At 36.3% G+C, this 20,571-nt stretch overlaps 1 protein-coding gene across 1 annotated transcript in view; it reads left to right on the plus strand.

The window, feature by feature from the left end:
* Window positions 1–10,305: 10,305 nt before the first annotated feature.
* TENM4 (teneurin transmembrane protein 4) overlaps window positions 10,306–20,571 on the plus strand; it is a 917,609-nt gene continuing 907,343 nt past the window's right edge. The window contains exon 1 of the mRNA XM_085066138.1: window positions 10,306–10,372. The gene's annotated coding sequence lies outside the window, so the exon portion shown is untranslated. The remainder of the gene's footprint in view (window positions 10,373–20,571) is intronic.

Here is a 20,571-nt window from a genome sequence, read left to right on the forward strand (position 1 = left end):
AAGTCCGTGTCTTTATTGTTCTGTGCCTCTGCCTAGCCGTTTATTTTTCATCCCTGTTTTCTGTATTGCAATGACCTTGCTTTGGGAACTGTGTCATGCTCCTGTTGCAATCTCATGGCACTCTGACTCTGGTTGTGGCATCTAAGTAGGTAATAAACCTGAGTGGACACTGGTAAACATTTTTCTAGGAGGGAGTTTCAGGATTTTTAATTTAAATTTTCTTTTAAAATTAGCATATTCAAATGGTAACAGCTATAAGGGAAAATTAAAATTTACCCAGTACATTTAATACAAAGAAATTTTTGATAAAACATTTATGGTTTCTTGTAGTATTTGAAATTAAGATAAACCACCCCTCAAAATTAGACTTGAAAAGCACATACTGTAAGTTAAAATCACCCCAAAACAACAACCAGCTTAGCCTGTTTGGGAGTCTCAAAAGTGTCATTTAATGTGAGTTTTTTGATCTCAACGTGGGGTTATGTGGTAAGCAATACTATGAGAAGCAACCACAATGTATTTCAGGGTATGAAACTGCCAACATTGCTGAGACATTCTTAGCTGCATCCAGCTCAATATGTGTTGGATAATTCACAGGAACAAATGTTTTGCAACTCCTTCAAGTATTCAGAATTTTAAATTATGAACTATCATCAAAAAATGGACTACTTTTCTCATAATAAGAGAGTACTTTGCTTTATTCTGCAGTAAGTCATGCTTGGACTATTTGAATTCTGTTGTGTTTAACAAGATTCAGACAATTCATTTTCTCTCAAGATGATGGAATGGATACAATGCCATTTACGGTTGTAATTCTCTTTCATAATTTTGCTCTAGCAATTTTTTTTAGTAGAATGCTTATTGAAAATGGAACCATTAAATGTAATGTAAACATTTTTGAATTGAGATGTTAACATTTAAAAATTGCCTCATTTCTCTTTAATGTGTTTTGCTGTTTTTCTTGCCTAATTATCATTCTTTTCAATATTTATGTTAACATGACCTTTCTCTGACTGAACGGCTTTAACTGCTTCTCAAGTACTTATAGCATCATGATTTTTAAATTAAATTATGTTGTTGCAGAAGAGATTGCAATGCAGCCCACAGAATAGCAGGGAAAGGAACAAATTTCTCTTAGTCCCAGAATATGAAAGTAGTCACAGTGTTTATTAGTTCACCCTTCCAATCAGTGCAACTGTACCAGAGGAAGTATGACTTTGTTTCTTGTTCATGATTAGAAACATTCCAGTAAATTTAATGCTGGTCAAAATTGTCAGATTGACTAGCTGTGAAAGATTGTTTAATGTTGTAAAATGTTTATTACTTTTATTTATTATGCCTTCATCCTGCTGACAGAATTAAGGTTACACCACAGGTTCTGTTTGCCCATGGGAAAAGATCACAGGAACACAGGCAGAAAGATTTGGCTCCACATCTTGAATTTTCAGGTCAATGTTATTACTCAGCCAAAACCTACTCTTTTGAAATCTGTGAGGTCTAAGGCTACAGCATGTGCAATAATAAGCAAATGCAGAATTTTCTTGTAAACACTGTGAGATGTTTACTTTGATTTTCTGCATATCTTTCAGCCTATGTGTTCTGTTTGTCTAGAATTTAAGAGTAAAGACCAGACTATCAACTCAGTTTCACCATGAAACCTGTTATTTTATTACCCAGCTTATTACCCAAAAGCAATTTATTTGCTTTTTCAGAGCTGTGTCAAGGCTGGCCTGCTCCATTGCTTAGTGTATTCACTGTGTAAGTGTCTTTCTTTGATGTTGTATTCCTAGTTTTTTCCTCCATCCAGTTCTTCTCAATCCTTACACTGTTCTCCATTTAGAGATGACAATGAGTAAGAACATGATGATCTGAAAGATGTGAATGACACACATCAAGGGAGAAAGAGGGAACAAAATAAATCACTGAAAATAAAACCAAAAGAGATGCAGATATTTAATATTTAACTTCTTAACATTGAAAGACTTGAAGAAAATTAAAGACAAAATAAGACTGAAGGAAAATAATGGATGCTAAAAGACTGCCTAAAAATGGGACATTGAAAAAAAGCCCAAAAACAGAAATAGCTCATAAACTGTAGCAAAAGGAAAGTAAGCTGTATCTGAGTGATTAATTACCAAAATTTGGATGTACACATGTCACTCTTTAATTTCACTTGACATAGAAATGCCAAATTGAAATCAAAGAACTGGCAGCTAACAGTCAATAAGTTCATATAACTTAGTCCCCGAGCATCCCACAGAACAAAACCTAATCCAGAAGAATGCTGAGTCTTCAAGGTTTTCAGTCCTCAGGGGTTGAGCAATGGGGTATGATCTGACACTATTTTGTGCAGAGCCTGCTTCTCTGAGCTCCTCGGTGGAGTTAAGGAGGAGGGTTTTTTCCCTTGTACACAAAATGGATATAGTCTGCTTCTGATTGAATATTTTTTCTTTTTTTTGAGAAGGTAGAGACTAATAGAGGGAACTGTTTGCAAGGTCGAGCATAAGACAGAGAGGCCAGTATCTTAAGACAAGTTGCTGCAGATGCATGGTGTGCCTGGATATTCCAGAATATGAGGACAAGAAAAGTATAACATTCCTAGAATCATAAATTGTTAAGGTTGGAAAAACTTACGATCATCAAGTCCAACCACCAAACTAGCACTACCACCATGTTCAACATTAACCATATCCCAAAGTTCCCTATGCACTCTTTTTTTGAACACTTCCAGGGATGGTGGACCACGCAACCTCCCTGGGAAGGCTATTCCAAAGCCTAAAACTCTAAAACTGCTTTCCATGAAGACATTTTTTATATGTCCAATCTAAACCTCCTCTGGTACAACTTGAGACCATTTCCTCTCACCCTTTTTTTTTTTTTTTTTAACACTGAGTGAATTTTTCTTGGCCAACAAGTCTCTGACACACTTGTTTCAGTAGCACTAATGCAGTTTCTCCAACCCACCATCCTTCCTTCCTGGACTTCAGGCTTGGCCAGGAAAACTTTAACACTTGGCGTTCACAGAGGATGTTCTAAAGGTTGGCAAGACAGGAGAGTTCCACCTGGGAGGTGTTCAACTGGAGTTAAACAAGGCAGGGTCACTGCCAAGAGCTTTGGAAAAACAGCACAAAGAGAGGCGAAGGGAGAAAACAGAGAGAGAAAGAGAGAATGAAACATCGTTTTTTGGTTATTTTTTTTTTGGTGGGGAAAGATGTCAAACTGTCATGTTAGTCTCTGCTGAGGTTCTGAGCGTGAAGAGTTGCCAGGGTAACAGTTGTGCCAAGCCTCAGCACTTATGTATTTTTTCCATTGATAATTGCTAATGTGAACAAGTGCTGGCTTGCACTTTACACCTGCCTGGCTTGTAAGTCTGCTTTAATTGGATGTGCCAAGATTGAGGAAAAAGTAATCTGCCCTTTCAAGACAAGTGACAGGTAGATGAAGTGTTGCTTAGGCCTTTACTGTAACAATTTTGCTGACAAAATTACTATGAATTGTCTTCCCTCAGTGCACATATTCCGCCTTTGTTTATGGAATCGAGAGTTTAAGCTTCAAGGTTCAGTATAAGTAATTATGCCATAAAGTTTTTGGGGAATATCTTGGAGCTGCCTGGTGAAATTCTACTTTTACCCCCGGAGTTCAGAGAGTTTCATTTTATGTGCATATATGAAAAAAGTTTTTCAAAGTGATGGAGAAAAATTAGAAAAATCTCTAAAATATTACCATCAATAAATATATATGTATGTACATAAAATTGTCAAGAACAAAAACAAAAAGCTTCTAGGGGAAAACCCCAGAGATTGAATAGGGACAAGTTTTTAAAAAAAACAAACCCAGAAGTGATATGGAACTTTCGAGTAATCAGTTTTTGAATGTTCTGTTCAAGATATTCTGAAGCCTAATAGAGAACAGCAGCCTCTCAAAACTCTTTAGGAAGTAAGTTCCACTGAAAAAAATCAGGCTGAAAGCCAGGGAACCCAGGGATTGCATAATGTTTTTTCCAGGACCACCTCTTTCTTAATTATATTGTCTGCATCCATATTTTGTGCTACCCTGCAAAATTCTTACAAGGTCTAATCCACTACTAAGCTGCACAAGATTGCTCCAAAAGGTATAGAAAAGCTATTATAGGGCTTCTTTTTTTGTTCTTTTTCTTCATTTTTCTTTTTCCCTGGTCATAAGGAGATTGCAGTGTTTCTATGCTTTTTAGTTGCTTTTCAGAGCTGAGTCAAGCCTGGCCTGCTCCATTGCTTAGTGTATTCACTGTGTATAACTGTCTTTCTCTGATGTTGATTTCCTAGTGCACTTAAATGAAGTTTCCTGAAACCAATATGCCAGAGCAAATTAGTATATGAATAATACATACTGCTTATTTTAGCACCTTTCATCAGAAGACCTCAAAGAACAGCATGAAGGAGAGCAGGGAGATTGACTTACACCATTCCATGAAGGGAGAAGCAAACACACAGTGATGTTGTTCTCCTTGCCTAAAACTGCACCATCAGTAAGGGCAGAAATAGGGGAAAACCATCCTACTTGACCAAAAAAGATCCTAAAATTTAGACAGCATCAGATATATCGGTAATTCTGGTTGCACAACCTGTCTTCATTCTGAGTAGTGTCAAAGGTTTCATAGGCATCTGTTTGCTCCCGTGGGACTGATTGAGGATTAAAAGGTTGCAGTGTAAGGCAGAGCACAGCTAGTTAGTCCAACCCACCAAGCTGCTTGGCAAGATAGAGTATTAAAAGTGAAATTAGTGAAATCCCAAACCTACACCATAAAGCACTATGAACGCTAGATAGGCATTTCATGTCCAGAAACATAGTGTACTCAGAGGAATGCTATTTCTGTTAAGATATTCAGGTTAAAAGCATAAAAGAAGGAAGCTGCTGAAACTGCCCAGGAGAGCAGGGGATTTTAAACACCTTATTTAGGATTCTTTTAATCCGTGTTTTCAGTGATATTCATTTACTTATGTGATTCCCCCATGAGATAGACTCATGGGGCTAAATTCTCTCACATACTTCTGCTTGGTCACAGTGTCATAGAGATGAGAGAATTTGGAAGTACACAGAAGTAAGTGAGAGTGCCATGTGGTTACCACAGTTGATAAGCCCCAACTGTTATGAAGCATTAGCTGGATGAGCTTTTATTAGGAGCTGCTGCACATCGAAGTGTATAATTTCATGCTATGGGTTAGTAATGCTGATCAAAGTTTAGGAGTTCATCAGAGTTTACCCTATCACACTTTCCAATATCATCAGAAAGAAATTTGATTCACTTTTCAGTGAAAAAATTGACCTAGATTTTCAGCTTCACCATGGAGATGCTTATAGAAGCATCTGTAATGGAGTTTTTCCACAATGATTGTGGCTGAACTGGAGCAGCAAAAGTATTATGTAGTGGAGAGCTGCAGTGTGATAGCAAATGTTGCTCTAATGATGAAGAAAAATAAATTGTTGAAGAAAGTTTACTAAACAGGTGATTTTAATTTGTGCAACAACCAGATAAAAAGTTATGATCTTTTAAAATCTGCATTATGAGCAAAATCATACTGGATATTTTAGAGTGGTCAATTTTAATTTTATGTCATAATCTATCAGTCTTAAAACATCATAGCAAAGGTAACAGAAGAATAGATGGGCTCTGACTTTACAGCTTAGAAAGGGAAAGTTGATACCTGAAGATATATGATCCATTCAGAGTTCCAAACAGAATCAGGAGAAAAAACACTCGAAAGCTGGCCAGGAAAATGTACTTCTTGGAAGAACTGTAGCTGCCTGGGACTGATATTTGCCATTTATCCAACATCATAATGCAAAAAATGGTATCTTGGCCTGTATCAAGAATAGTGTGGCCAGCATGAGCAAGGAAGTGATAGTCTTGTTACCTTTGGCACTGTGAGGCTGTAGCTCAAATACTAGTTAAGTTTTCCTCACTTCAGAAGGGACATTGAGGTGCTGGAGTGTGTCCAGAGAAGGGCAACAAATCTGGTGAAGGGTCCAGAAAACATGTCTTATGAGGAGAAGCTCAGAGAGCTGAGTTTCTATTGCCTGGGGAAGGGGAGGCTCAGGGGGGACCCCATTGCTCTCTACATTCCCAGAAAGCAGGGTGTAGTGATGTGGAGTTCATCTCTTCTGCCATATTTTAAGTGGAAAGATGAGAGGAAATGGCCTTAAGTTGCACCAGGAGTGTTTCACACTAGTTAAAAAAAAAAAATTAACTGAAAGAGTTGTTAGGTGTTGGGATGAGGGCAGTGGTGGGGCCACTAACTCTGAAAGTGTTCCAAAGGTTTATGGATGTGGGACTTGGGGATTTGGGCTAGGGATGACTATGGTGGTGTTGGGTTTGCAGCTGGACTAGATGATCTTGGAAGATCTCTGCCAACCTTGATTCTTTCTGTGTTCAAGGCCAGGTTGGATGGGACTTCGAGCAATCTGGTTTATTGCAACATGTCTCTGCTTATGGCAGAGGATTGGAACTAGGTATTATTTAATGTTCCTTCCAACTCAAGATGTTCTATGATTCTTTGGTAAGGAGACGAGATTATACGCCTGTTGACATGTTAAGTCACAAAGTCAAGGAAGTTTATCAGCTGGGGTTGCAGCCATAGTGAGCAATATGGGGCAGATATTTACTGGCTTCTCTGCAGAGCTGGAGTTTCTGTTTTGGACCAAGAGCTCATGGCAGGCACGGTTTGTAAATTAATTACAAGATTCAATTGTTGAAAAAGTAGGGTCTGGAGTCATGGAAAAGGATCTTCAAATGAAAACTTCAGTCACACAGTATGAAACCTAACACATTTGTTTCTTCCTTTTTTTTCACGAGCATATGTTACAGGGTTCATGAGATTGGGCAGGTACTGCAGTCTATATTGAGTGATCTCCCTGTGATAGTCCTTTAATCAACCACCCTTTGATTTATTATTTGTAAAACTCGGTATAAGGTAGAGCAATTCATACATTTCCCTGTTGAAAAATTGAAGTCAAAGACATCAGCAATGTTACTTCTTAATGCCCTACAAGTTTACCTGGGTACCTGGGTGAAAGGCAAGGAATGAACAATGTCCAGTTTGCTTAGTCCATTCTCCCTGTGATTTCCCTGGTTATCACTCCTCACCACAAAACAAAAAGCCTCAGCTGGAAAAGGTGGGATCAGAAGTAGAAGCAAGGTGGCTAGAAGGATATCAGAAGCAGGGTGTAGGTGTTTGAAACTTTTCAGTGTAATTAAATTCAGCACCATAAATAACCTATTTTTCCTCCCATGAGGACAGGATTGTTCTAGCATGCTTTTAATACATATATGTATGTATGTATATGTATATATATATATATGTATATTTATATGTATAATTAATATTTCATCTCTCCTTTAACTCTGATATACTCTGTGAATAAAATGTCTTTCAAGGACTGTCTTGTTCAAGGAAGGACATTGCTACTGGTAAAACAAGTTTAAGCAGGAATATGCAAAATTGTTATATTTATTTGTTCGGGGTTTTTTTACGCTGCTGCTCTGATAGAATTCTTTTCTCATATTAATTTTCATCTTCCCCTTCTCCAAACCCAAGTCAAGAATTTGCTTTTACTCTGAATTAAAGAGCAGCATTTCCCCTCAAGTGCTCAATTGCAAGTGGCCATATAACTATTGCTAGACTTTAGAGCTTTTTACTCGTTAGCATTAAACTGGTGCCCAGCCATGTAGTCCCTGCAGTGTGAGAAGTAGCTAAGGTCAACTTTTAAGAACAAATCAAAAGAGAAAAGCACCACCAGTGTAGCAGAAATTAGAGAGAAGAAAATAGAATGGGAGCAAATAAAGAAGGAAATCCTGCTAGATTTCAGAAGTCATTATCATCCAATTTTTTCATTTATATTAGTGCAAGTTAGAGTACTTTCACTGAAACCCATGATGAAAAAAATACCCAACTTTTTTCTTTAGGTACAAACTTCAGTTACACTGGCTTAAAATAATACAGCTTTCTCTTAGCTATGCCCAACTAACTGCCAGTATGTCTCCTTGTAGCCATTCTGAATTCAAAGTCAGGCTATTTAAGCTAATACATCTTCTCCTTGATTTAAAGTTTTACATTAACCTGCAAGGCAGGGAGAGCTGAAAATCATGCAAACAATAATTCACAGAACTCAACTGATAAACTGTAACTCATTAAATCATTATAATCCTATCACATTCGTTAGCGTGGGTTTTATCCTTGCTCTTGTCTAGAATTTGTGAAAGGGCAAGTTAAAAAATACATTTTCCTGATTTCCACACTATTAATCTGAGAGAGAAGCAAACACTTGACATTGTCATGATTTATATAAGTAAAATTTTGATCAGATAAATATGCAGATTACAAGAGGGAAATAAATTAACAGTTTTTCTGTAGAAGAAAACTGTTTTTCCAGACACATTTTCTTTCTGGTTCGTCTTTTTTACATTCATCACCTTAGCTATCAAAGGCAAAGGCAGCACGTAGGCTTGCCTCTCTAAGTGTGAAGGACAATCCACAAAACTTAAGTGACAAATATTGTCCCTGTAAATTGCAGCCACTGTTTTTTTCCAGACAGTTTGCCTGGGGTTTTTTTGCTTTTTTTCACTGTCACTGCTGGGTGTCAATAGTCTGCTGCTTAAAGCTCAACAGCTGGGATACAGGAACAGAACAAGCTGGAGCCAACTATTTGCAGAAATCTGTACCTGTGAATTTATTTTGTGACTAGAGTTACTGTGGCAGTGGTGACTGAGCTTAAACTATTGAAAGGGCTTGGTCACTTTTAGATAAGCACTAAAGTAGTTGATTCACCATCTCTGGACATGTTAAAAAACCATGTTAAAAAACCATGTGGATAGGACACTTGAGGATATATATGGTTTAGTGGTGAACATGGCAGTGCTGCTAGGTCAATTGTTGGACTTTATGAACTTTGAGGTCCTGTCCATTCACACTGATCCTATGATTTCAAAGCTCAGGCAGTGGGATGGTTACATTTGAGGCCAAGACTCACATCAGATTTGAGTTCAGAGTGAACAGCATCAAAATCTTTTATTTCTACCTCAAATGACAGCAGGGTTGTGATCAGATTACCTAATATCATTTCTAGAGCTTCTTAGGAACTAAATGTTCTTATAATTTTGACTCCCCATACAGCCAAAACTAGAGGACCTGATACTGCTCTGACAATTTCAGAGAAAACAGGAAATGCTCTTCTGCTCCACAAAAGAAAAAATGGTCAGTGTGTTCAATGCAGTTAGCCAGAATATAGAAAGAAGACAAGAGCAAATGGCCTCAAGTTGTGCAAGGGGAGATTTAAATTACATATTAGAAAAATTTATTCCCTGAAAAGGCTGTCAGGCATTGGAACAGGCTGTCCAGGGAAGCAATGGAGTCTCCATCCCCAAAGATGTTTAAAAGATGTCTTGATGTAGCACTTGGGGACATGATCTAGTGGTGGGCTTGGCAGTGATGGGTTATCAGTTGGACTTCACAACCCAAAAAGCTTTTTGCAACCTAAAAGGTTCTGTTTCTATGATTCTATGAATCTGTCCTGTTCCTGTATCAAGACCATCTCCTATGGTGTTTTAAGAGTCTGTGGAAATGATATCAGAAGGGTCCTGACTTGAAGTTAAATGTTTTGGTTTTACGTTACCATTGTGTATTACCTTCTAAAATGTATATATGTATCTTTCTGTATACATGTACATGTCTGAGTGTGTGTTGAATGTTAAGTATTACAGCCTTAAGTGGATGGAGTATCTTTGCTGGCCTAGTGGGATACAGGATGGATAACAAAGGTGAACAGTGGTATTATAAGATAGATGTTTTGATGCAATTAGATATACCTGGACAAGTTTTTTCCTTTTGGATATATTTATCAGTAATTCTATGTTTAGGTGCAGGAATGGAGGGTCAGTGACCTTACTACAGATAAAAATATAATTTTTTTTTAATAGTGTAATGTATTGTGATTAAAATAAAAATGTGTATCCCATGGATAACAGCTCAGAAAATCTCCTGTACAAACCCATCATACATAAAGATGGTGACTTTCTAAAAGCTGTTCGAAGAAGCGACACAAGAAGTGCCTTCAGTTCTATTGTTTTGTCTTAGTTTAACACTCATTAAATGTTTCACAATACAATGATCTCCTCATAATAAATATAATTAAACTTCCTTTCCTTTGGCACTAAACAGGACTTCATAATTACTTTCTAATTCCATAACAATACAAGACAAACTTACTTTCTGAAATTGTATGTCTTTTTTCCAATTTCTTTTTTCTTCTTTATTTTTTTGGTAGGATGGACGCATTTCTTTTCTTGGGAAAAAAAAGATGTTCTCTGCTTCTGGGACATTGGTGAAAATCTGTAATTAAGGTAAGAGACATAACTTCAGATTTTCTACAATTTTGCAGTCTTGCAACCTCTCATGGCTTGAGTAGAGGTGACTGAAATTCTCTTTCTGTGCATCTTCTTTATTTATATTTCATTTAGAAACTCAAGTTACTTTGTTGCATTTTTAATGACATAAAGATTTCATTGTTACAGCAGCTTATTTAGCTAAACCTGTACCTGTGGGGTTTTTTGGTTTGTTGTTAGAGATGCCATCACAGATTTAAATTTTACCAGCCTGCAGGGATAGATTGCATTTCTAAAGAAAATAATTCTTTTTGTAAAGTAATTCGCCCTGCAGGAATTTTAAGGCCTGAGGATCTAAATCTGGTTTTGGAATACTCTATAGTTAGCATAAAATTTGAAAAACAGCTTTATAAGCTAAAACCCCTCACTCCCACTCAAAGAAAGTAAGATTTACGCGATTTGCAAGCTTTTCATCACTCCACCCCTAAACAACTAATTTAAGGATTGATCTCTAGGCCACATCATTTTCCATTGAGGTTCATTTTCTAGTATAGCTTGGATTAGAATAGGTAATGTTGATGTATTGAGATAAAATTACACACTTCTTTCTAGAGGGAGGGATTAACAAACAAAGTTGCAGCATTTTAAAGGAGTGGAGTACACAAACACTAACACAACCCAGTGGGAGCAGATCTGGCTATCTCTTGTAAGGGCTTTCTCAAATCCTTGCTCTAAGCAGCACTGTGAATCAAATCAAATGATTAAATCAAAGATAAACACAGGAATGATGGGAGGCCAGTTCTCAGAAACAGATGGATTTACCAACCTCTTACGCTCTGTGTGGTGGGATTACGACCAGCAGTAGGTACAGCATGGAGCTATTCTGGCAGCCTGCTCAGCCTTCTGTAAAACTCAGCACATCTATAGTTCGCAGTGCACTGGTTGGAGAAAACTGATGCAGGAGTGCTTTTTCCTTTATATCATTCACTTATTTGCTGATCAGAAAAAACTGTTGGTTTTTAAGCAATTATAGAAATGAAACTCTGTTCAGGTGTCCTAAAGAAACTTCTTAAGGATTGCAGGTACACAAAATAACAAAAAATCAGAGGTATTTACTGAACAAAATACAGATATGGAGGTATGTAAAATGTGACCAATTCTTGACAGATTATTTCTGTCATATAATAGACTTGTCTGTTTTCAAGCAAATCTTGTAGATTTAATCTTTTTACAATTGAATTAATGAGAGGTGAGTTTTGCTGGCTGTTGTTGTCTGGGATCACCTTCTCTGCATGGTGTTGACATTGTTATAACAATATCCAGTCACAACTTCAGTAAGGGTTTGGCTACAGGATAAAGCAATGATGCTTCTGTGATAGTTTGGTCAAGAAGTCTGTCATCATTATTCAGTTATAATCTATGAGGAAAATACCTATGGTTATATATGTGCAAATATGTTTATATATGAACAATACTATTGAATAGTATAGAACAACAATACTATAGAACACCCTCTATGCATTCTATGGGTTATAATCAGTATTAAAAGGGTGGTTGATTCTTGACAGAAAGTTGCAACTGATTAGTTTCTTTTTTATTTAGTTGCAAATTAAATCCTCAGTGTTGTAGTCCTATGCCCTAGTCATACCCTTTGAAGTTTCTATGACAACTGCCAAAACCATTCAGCAAAAGCCACATTTTTTCCTAAAAATACTTTTAAAAAATCAAGCACTATTTTCTGAGTTAAACCAAAACTGCAGTTTCTTTACCCACTGTCATCAAGAATGCATTTTGCTGTTATATTATGTTCATTTATTTAGTTGTGTTGGTCACATTTCATTATGTCTTGAAATGTGAGTTAGCTTGATTAATGCAAATTGACAGATTATATCCAAGATCTAACCCAAGCCTCCCAACAGTTGTTAGCAGATGCTGAGAATCTTTTGCTCTCACTCAACTTCAAAGCATATGTCTGTATTTCAGATGATGTTTCCATATTCCTGTGTGAGAAAACAAACTATCATTTCTTGCTGAAATAGAGCCACAGCTCCGAATTATCAGTTCTTAGCAGCCTGGTGATATCTGGTAATTTACTTGTAATGTGTGAAACTGGAAATGTGGTTTTGAGTGTAAATATATCAAAGCAACATTCTGACTGAATTTGAAGTTCTTTGTATAATCTTGACACCAGTTTACACCTATCAGCTTATAGGACTTGTATTACTAAAATTAAACACAAATTTATATCCACTGCTTCTAAAACATATCACTTTATGTCTTTCAAGTAGCATACCAGTAACTCCTGACTGTTTCTGTTGGCAGAAGTTTGAGTGGAAAATTGCTATTATGAAAAAGAGAGAAGGCCCATAGAGTTTGCAAACTCATATTTAGCAGGACCTACAGTGAAAAATTATGAAAAGTGCAAGAACAGAACAACATATTATTTTAATTGTGGGACAAAAGTTGGAACAATTACATTTTTGCAAAAACAATACCCTTGTTTTTAGCTGTGGGAGCTAGCGAAATATCAGAGATTTTTAAGATGTTGCTGTCAAAGAGTGGTTAGAAAGCAAACTTGTAAAATTGATGTAACCTCCAGGGTTTGAGCATAGTTCTCTGCCTGCCCAATTGAAATAGCACAGAGCAGAATCATGCAAACTTCAGCTGATTATTTTCCTAAACCCAGAACTTAAGTTAGACCTTCCTTAAGAAATAAATTGCTGTTGAATATGGAACAGAATCAGAATGATGAAACTAAAATAAGGCATGATTCCTAAAATAAAAGCAATTTCAGACTTTAAATGAAACCTTATTTTATTCTGGTAGAGACTGTTCAGAGGATTTCTGGTGATTAGAAGGCATTCAGCCATGAATGGAAGGAAGGTATTGACGCCTCAATATGTTTTATTGCCAGGCTTCTAAAGACTCTGAATCCTAACTGTAATGGTGAATGATGACACTCTCTGTGTTTTGTTAGAGGGAGGCAAGGGAAAAACAACACTGCCTTTGTCAGATGGATCCCACTCAGATGTCAGCAAATACAGTATGCATGCAAACATATAACCTGATGTTTTCTAAAATTCAAATCATGAAGTAAAGCCTAGTTGTAGCATCAAACATCCAGTCTGTTTGAGACTGTTTGATGGAAAATATCTGGAACTTTATTGGTGAAAATAAAGTCATAAACTCCTGCCTGTGAAAGGAACGTGAATCTCTTAATCCTCTTCCTTCTTTAAATAATAGCAAAAAAAAAAAAAGAAAAAAAAAATAAAGTAATAACACCAAAAATGTGCTTTCTCATTGAACAGAAGCAAATAATTTTACATGTAACTGGTGGAGAATCTCAGGATATTTTACTGAAGTATGTATCCTCCAGGTACTGTCAGAGGAACAGAAGTGTCCTCTTCTGGGAATGCATTGTTGAAATATATCTGTCACTGGATGCCATCTGGTCCTTCACAAAACAAACCATGCTGCATTTCTAGACGTTTCTATTCATAGTTCTTCCTGAGAAGGTAGCTGCTGACAGAATGGGACAATATGCAGGTGGGAAGGAAGATATTGGAAGCACAGATTATTCAAGGATAGCTTTCTCTACAGGTAATATCCTGTAGTTCTGTGAGTTACATTACCCTAAAACATAGCCTGTTTGATATTTGGAGTCCAGTGACAATAAAAGCCATGTCTTCATAATGTCGTCTGACTCAGGCAAAGTTGAATTTCAGCTTTAAAACAAGAGAACTTGCTAGAAGATGCTGGGAGTCTCCCCTGGATGCACTCCTCATGTTAGGACAAGCAACATTTGTGGTCCTTGTACCCTGTGAAATTAAGCAGATACTTTTTCAAAGCCTTTTCCAAAGGCTACTCATGATCCAAGGGGAATGGGCAGGGTATGGCATCATGGTCCTTCCCATCCTGGGCTACCATGGTGGCTGTGGATTCTGATAATGCTGTGATGACTTAGCAAAAAGGAGTTGATGCAACTGTTTTCTGTGAGAAAGTACACTTTATCTGAAACCCAGAATCTTGGGAAAAAAAATCTTATTTATTTTGGCATCCAATTATTTTAGTCATTAAAAGGGGGAATTTAATTTTCTTGGAATTAAAATGTATACAGTAATTAACAAAACATAAATAAAACAAGTTGTTTTGGCAAAAGAAGGTAGTTCATCTGAAGTTGAGGTGCTCTCAACATTCTTTCTGTAACAGTTTCATAATTTTCTACTTCTGGTCAAAATTAAGAAAAAAATATAATGAATCTCTTTGAGCAGAATTTGTTCTCCATTCAACTTCATTCAACAATAGTTTTAAAAGTTCAGATTTGCTTTTTCTGTGTTGGTCACAAGTGTGTCTCTCGCCAGTTAAGGCATCAGGGCACCCTAGAGGATGACCAGCTTTGGAAAACTGGTTTCTGAATGACTGGAAGCCAGACTTCACCCAATCATTTTGACCATGGAGCAACCCAGTCTAGTGGAAGGTATCCCTGTCCATGGCATGGGGGTTGCAAGGTCCCTTTCAGATCACACCATTCTATGATTCCATGGTTTTGTAAGAAGAAAGTGCTTTCTCTGGACTCTTTCTGAATTGACAAGATTGAGAGTTCAGGCCTTCAAAATGTTAAGATATCTGACTGTATGCCAGACAGTCATTTCAGAAAAACATTGAGGCAGACAATCCAGCCAATGCCTTTTTCAGCAATCCTTCAAGCAAAACATCGTGAGGGAGTCTAAGTTATCCCCTTGCTGAACAAGGAGGGACTAGTGAAATGCAGTGTAGGAGAAGGCAGCCAGCTTCCAAATAGGATAAGAATTGAGTCTGAAGTTTTATGACAGAGAGGTTTTATGTTTTTCTTTTTTTAGATTTTTTTAGTGCATTTTTGTCTCTATTTTTTATATCATTTGGTTGGCTGTTATCAGAAATTATGATTTCAGCTATCACAGGGCAATGAACTAGCTACAGTACTTTTACAACAAAACTAAACCAAGACATTGCCCCAGAAAACCAACATTGTTTATGAGTGATGTGACAAAACCAGAGATTGTGTCATAGCAACTAACACATCACAATTATGGATGAATGGTTTGTTTATCAGCCTCACCATAATGGGTCTACCATTATTTCTTTCACTACTAAACATCTACATTATGATTTTCTGACAGTATCTAGAGCTGGACTTTGTGAATCAGTTAGTACTTTCTAGCTTTCCACATTCCTTATACACCAGTGGCATTAGAAGTTTTATATATATATATATATATATACACACAGACATATATATAAAAACCTGCCTGAGTTATGTTAATTGGTATTTTGTAGTAGATACATCTCATGCATCAAACCATGGCATATATACAATGTCATTGTCTCCCTTGTGTTTTTTATGAATTTTCGTATAGATGAGACACATGATTTTATTATACCCTGATGTACTGTATTCTCATTTCTTCCATTGTTGCATATACAATTCAAAAGCCTTCTTAATATACTTCCCAATGGAATTTTTGTTGTGCTTTCTTTTCATAGAGTTTGTTCATGCCCTGTTTATTTCTAATGATAGCTTCAGACATGTTTTTGTACAGTTAAGTAGGTAAGGAGAATTACAGTATCAGATCAATATCTGGAACCAAATTCATTATGTGTATGTCCCCCCAAAATAAATCAAAAATAAAGAGAGAAATAGCTAAAGAAAACAGATCTTTTGCCACATTTATACTTCGTCAAGTCAATAAAGTTCATGAAATAAGGTATTTTGAGAAAGATCCTGAGTTTAGCATGTAAAATCAGCTACTTCTAGTGCCTACACATCCTATTTTCCTGACAAGAAATTGGGTATTTTTGTGATGTGGTTTTGTGATATGGTTGTTGGGCAAATAATATAAATTCTTGTGCCTGCATTCCAGCAGCATACCAATCTAACAGATATTTAATGGATATTGCTACTTCTGCTTGGCAAATGAAGCCCTGTTTGATAGAATTTCAATTTTGGTAAAAAGTTATAAAAGAATACTGAACCTCCTGCTATGAAACAGAAAGTGTTTAAAGGTGGCTAATGTTATTACCGCTGGATAGAAAATCAGGTTTCTAAACTCTTTATTTTCTTGTGTCTGTGTGATGTGACAGGAGAAGGTGATGACTGCTGTTAAAGGGAGACATCAGTTACAGTGCTGTTCATAAATGTAGTTTGTTCAGCAATAATGTCTTATCTCTCTGCTTTTTCCTTTCTTCAAAAGACAGCTTCTTCAAGACTTTCTGATTTTCAGATTTCTTTCTTCTTTAAAGTACTTACATGAGAGGGCCTATAACATTGCTCTGACAGATGGAGCATTTCAGGGGGGCTTGCTTACTCCAAAGCAAGATATTCCAAAGGGATCTTCAAGATAGTTAAAAGTACAAGCTCATCTTGAGAGTGGGCTTAAGCATTTAAAATAATGCTGTTTTTTCACTTTATTCTTATGAAAATTTTAGCTGGAAACCCTGGCTAAAATAATTAAAAATGCATGGGAGTTCCCACTGAGTTTTCTCCCTCAGATTATTTTGCATTTTCATGGAGTATTTCTATTAAAACCTAAATATGTCATTACCTTGCAAAAAGTGCACCATGAGTTAGTTCCACTGTGTATCCATGCTGATGTGTTGTACATTGGTCTACACCGGATGCTCACTGCTGCTGGAGATGTATTTAGTTTTCAAGAAAAAATCTCACAATTTGCAAATCTGAGCTTCTATTAAATAACCATTTAAATCTATTTACACAGATGAGATAATCCATTTGAGCAAGCTGGTGCTTAACTTCATAGGATTTTTTTATTCATCTAGTAAAAATATTTTTCAGGGTTTTGTAACTATATTATTTTATTTGTGAATTTCCTATACAAATACCTACTTGAAGAGTTCTCCCTTAATTTTGGCTTCTTCAGTTTTTTCAAAGAAAGTGTTAAAAAAGTGTTGCATTAGTTATAATTAACTAAGATTATGCATCACAATTACACTGTTTACTTTGTGTCCCAAAATGTGTAAATAAATTCTATTGTTATATATTATCTCTATATAATATATATAATAGAAATACTTGACAGGGAAGAATTTGGGCCAAATCACATTCTGTCAAGTGACCTCCAGGCAGTACTGGGAAGTGAGCACAGCAAAGAATGGTTCCCAGGATGCAGTTTGGGTGCAGGAGGCTGACTGGGTTTGTTGGTGATGCAGAGCACTGTTTCATGCCCAGGCTGACTCTGGGCACTTTCAGGTTGCATTCAGGTATGGATGTTCCTGGCCCTGGGGTTCCTGCTCACTGATTGCTGCTTTGGCAAATAACAGAGACCTTTGGGGTTAACCAGCACATGCCCCCAGAGCTCTGTGTTGCAACTTCTCTAATCAGCCTGTGTGCTAAGGTAGAAGCACAACATCATTACCTTCTGAACACTCTGCCTTGAATTGCTTTGTCTGCTGTTTTGGAAAGAGGACCCAGTTTAGGGTCTGCCACAGCCATGGCAAAAGCTTCCTTACTGTGATCAGAACAAGCTTTATTGCTCCACAGAAATGAAAAAAATATATATATATTGGGCCCAAAACATTGAATGAACCACTAGTTGCATGAATAAAACATGGACTTGCATTAAAACTGCTTCTTAGTTGTTCCAACATTTTACCAAGATTCTAAAGCCACCTTGTAGGTTTTATTATTTGCTCAAGGGCCAGCATGCTCTAAAGGGTTCTTTTTTCTTTTCTCTTTTCCCTTTTCTGTGTGACAACTATTATGTCTATCAAGAAAAATAGCTTAGAAGAGTTTGTTTCCTCTGTAGTACAAGCTGCTTTCCCTTCCTGATGCAGCTGTCCATCATTCCCTGTAACTGGGTAACGGGAGGTCACATGAGACTGGATGACTCTGTCACTTCCACTACTTCTCTAAAATTACTTGAGTATTATTCCTGTTGTGTATTTATTACATTTCATTAGAATATTTTTGCCTTAAGGTTTCAGTCTTCCCTCTTTTGCTTTATCAGCCCAAGTGATATGTATTTTTTATGAGCTCTGTGTTATGAGAAATAATGCATAATGTATAACGTAAAACCTTCTAGGATTCGTGTTTAACTCACTACAACTTTTGCATGATGTCTACCTATTACATGCAAATGTTATTAAACATTCTTCAGTGAAGGAAATTGGAAAACTGTACACTCCCTACTTGTTAATTTGAAAGAACTTTGTCACAAAAATAAATTTGGTGTGATGTCAAAATTTGTGTAACTAACCCATTCATAAATAACTGTGCAAATCCAGTTTAGCAACCTACTGCAAAGCAAAACCACTGCGCAATTATGCTTCAATTACAAGTTAATTACATAGATATAACAGCATCTGAATTTTACTTATACTGTCTTTTTTCAAATTATACTAATTAATCTTGCAGTTTCTAGGTTTTACCTGATGTAACAATAACTCCCATGACCTGGTTAAGCAGAATTCTTCTTTTACATTTACCTTTATGGAAATCGTACATAAAATGCTGACTTAGGATCATTCACTAGCAATCCTAAACTGAGAATTCTTTCAAGAAAATTTGTAAACAGTGCTTAACTGGAAATAAATATATATACAATATATATATATTTATTTCTAATTTTAAAATTTGGCCCTATAATTGTAAGATAGCAGATCTTGTGTTAAGAAGCTTTCTGGTGCAATATTTCAGACTTTTTCTCCTTTTTGGGTTCAAAACTAAGGTTTGTTTTCATCTTTCCTAACTTTCCTAACATTCCTAGATACCTAGGATGGATAAATTGCTTTTCCTTCTTAATTTTCTGTAGAAGGAACAGCTTGACTAGCTTAAACTGATGTGTGCCTTTAAGGGCTTGTTTTCCTGATGTCTGCTGACTTCCTAAGCTGGTGAATGACACAGCCAGGTTTCCCTCTGCATCTGCCTCTGTGTCCTTCTCCACAATAGCTATCAGCACCCATGAGTCAAGTAGTCTAACAAACAAAAGTACACAAAAAAATACAAATGTACAACGGCTGTGAAGCAGCACTGGCTTTTCAAATTCCCAGCACATACTCTCTTAAGTTTAGGATTTTAAACTGATGATATGATAACATAATTTGATATTTACTACTTTAATAAAAATACAAAACATTGGCCTTTATTTAAAAAGATGTGTCTAAACTTGTTTGGAAGCATTTTGTTTTCAGATCTATAGGCACAAGAAAAAGGGAAGCCTAATGTCCTGTTATCAGAAAGATTCATTCTTATGCTTCTTGTTATTATTCCACAAAACTGCTAAATGCTGTACATAAAACAAGCCTTGTCTAAAATATGTTTATGTTTAAAAGTGCATCAAATGATACATGTGCATATGAGCATAGCTGAACGTGAAGTAATCCTGATTAATGTGTTAAGCAGCATTTTCAGAATAAGCCTCACCTAAATGTTACCTTTATTATTATCAAAACCAGATCTTCAGTAGATATTTTAAAGTCGTGTTTTGTGCTTTGTTGTCATGGGTTTTCTTTTTATAAAAGTAGCTTAAGGTCTCTCTGTTAAAAACCTATATCTCTCAAGGGGGTCAGTGGGCAGGGTGTAAGATTTGAGAGGTTTTAAACCTGTGTGTTGCCAGGAGCATCTGAAAGTCTAATCATGACATTCTTTCATTTCATGAGTCTATTTGTTCACACATAATCAGTGATGTAATTTTAAATTATCAGATTAGGACATTCTGCCTCAGGAACAGACAGCAATTCAAAGAATTGCAGATACAGTAATACCAGCAACAAGGATCAGTGATTTCCTATTCCTCATTATGACAAAATTCAATTTAAAGTTAGCACATTTTATCATAAAAAATGAAATTAAAAAATCCTGATATGTGAGCTTCACATCCATACATCTCCTGTGCTACCAAGAAAGCAAACAAAAAAAATGGCACAAATGAGAAAACAGTAATTTTATGAAGATGGGGAAGAAAACTGTACTATGTATTTATGTTATAGCAGCACATTCATTACATTTTTTAGATATCTGTATATGCTGCTGTTTTCTCAGTGCCCATCATGTTGTTAACTAACCATGAAATAATGTCATACCAGAAGCGAATGTTTGTTCTTAAACCTTTATTCACCCATATCAATAAATCTGAGAAACAGTTTTCCTGTGGAGAATAGTACACTGAAGAATAAATGGGTTCATGTGTTAATTTTTTTCTCTCTCCTTGAGTTTCTATTTA

Source organism: Lichenostomus cassidix, chromosome 1, assembly GCF_008360975.1.
Source record: "Lichenostomus cassidix isolate B80296 chromosome 1, HeHo_3.0, whole genome shotgun sequence".
NCBI lineage: Eukaryota > Metazoa > Chordata > Aves > Passeriformes > Meliphagidae > Lichenostomus > Lichenostomus cassidix.